The sequence below is a fragment of the Nomascus leucogenys genome, chromosome 10 (genome assembly GCF_006542625.1).
Source record: "Nomascus leucogenys isolate Asia chromosome 10, Asia_NLE_v1, whole genome shotgun sequence".
Classification (NCBI taxonomy): domain Eukaryota; kingdom Metazoa; phylum Chordata; class Mammalia; order Primates; family Hylobatidae; genus Nomascus; species Nomascus leucogenys.
In genome coordinates this window covers 61,352,404-61,354,269 of record NC_044390.1, presented here as the reverse complement: position 1 = coordinate 61,354,269, position 1,866 = coordinate 61,352,404, and the positions used below count along the sequence as shown (strand labels likewise).

Below are 1,866 nucleotides of genomic sequence, written 5' to 3'. Positions count from 1 at the left end.
CTAAATGGTAACACTCATACCCTTACATTCATAGGGTTTCTCCCCAGTGTTAATTCTTTTTTTTTTTTTAAATGAACTCTCGCTCTGTTGCCCAGGCTGGAGTGCAGTGGCCCAATCAATCTCGGCTCACTACAACCTCTGCCTCCAAGGTTCAAGCGATTCTCCTGCCTCAGTGTCCTGAGTAGCTGGGACTACATGTGCATGCCACCATGCCTGGCAAATTTTTTGTAATTTCAGTAGAGATGGGATTTCACTGTGTTAGCCAGATGGTCTCAGACCTCCTGACCTCGTGATCCACCCACCTCAGCCTCCCAAAGTGCTGGGATTACAGGCATGAGCCACTGCGCCCAGCCATGAACTATTTTATGTCTACCTAGGTGTGAGGAAACAATAAATGCTTTCCCACATTCTTTACGTACGAAGGGTTTCTCTCCAGTATGAGTTTGCAGGTGAATATTAAGGGATGAGGAATACATAAATGCTTTCGCACATATCTTGCATACAAAGGGCTTTTCTCCACTATGAGTTTTCAAATGTTAAGTACAATGGGAAGAAGTAATGAAGGTTTTTCCACATTCAACACATTCATAAGGCTTCTCTCCCATCTGAATTATTGTATTTTGAGTAAGGCCTGAGGATCTAGTGAAGGCTTTTCCACATTCATTACACTGATAGGGTTTCTCCCCAGTGTGACTTCGTAAGTGTATAACAAGGCCCATGTACTGAGTGAAGGCTTTCCCACATTCCTTACATTCATAGGGTTTTACTCCAGTGTGAGTTCTTACATGTTCAGTAAGTTGAGTTGACCTAGTGAAGGCTTTCCCACATTCTGTATATTTATGTGGTTTTTACTCCAGTGTGAGTTTGAATGTGATCATTAAGATATGAGGAATTTCTAAAGGAAATTCCACATTCTTTACAATCAAAGGACTTCTCCTCTTTATGAGTTTTCACATGTGCAGAAAGTTGAGAAAAATTAGTGAAGGATTTCCCATATTTCTTAGTCTTTTTGGATTTCCTTCCAGTATGAACTGTTACACACTGCTTTAGGTGTGAGGAAGGTGTGATGACTCTCCCACATTACTGAAATTCAGAGTTTCTCACCAATGTGAATTCCCATGTGATTATCAAGGCTTGCAAAACACTTAAAGCCTTTTCCACATTCCTTACATTTGTACGGTTGTCTTGCATTGAGAACTTCAAGATGTTCAGCAAGGCCTGGAGTTAGGGTGAAGACTTTTCCACATGGATTAAATTTAGAAAGTTCCTGTCCAATAGAGGCTTCCTTGTGCACACTAAGGATGTCTTTTCCATAACAATCACCCTGAGAAGTGTTCCCTCCATTCTGAGCTCTCGTGTGTGTCTTAAGGAAAAATCGTTCCCTGAAGACATCTTCACAATTCTTACAGAGTTTCCATCCACTGTAACTTCTTGTCTGCTGAGGAGGGGATAAAGTATTTAAAACATTTTCCAACATATTAAGAGATTTCACCCATTTGAACACAGAAACATTATTTTGATGACAATTATCATTTTACTTTTCAATGATTAAATTTTTTTTTGAGACAAAGTCTTGTTCTATCTCCCAGGCTGGAATGCAGTGGCACAATCTTGGCTAACTGAAACCTCCACCTCCCAGGCTCAAGTGATCCTCATGCCTCAGTCTCCCAAGTAGCTGGGAATACAGGTGCTGCTAATGCACCTGGCTAATCTGTACCAAGTCAGCCACAAACGCTGGCCTGTATTCTGAGCTGATTCATAAGGGCAATCCAAACCCAGGAATAAGATCTCAGAGAAGCACATGGGTTACCTCGTAGACCTTTTCAGTTCGTGTTGGATAAGCCTCCACCCACCCAGAGTAAGTAC

At 41.6% G+C, this 1,866-nt stretch overlaps 1 pseudogene; it reads right to left on the bottom strand.

The window, feature by feature from the left end:
* Positions 1–1,477, bottom strand: LOC100585093 (annotated as a pseudogene).
* Between the last annotated feature and the right edge of the window lie 389 nt (positions 1,478–1,866).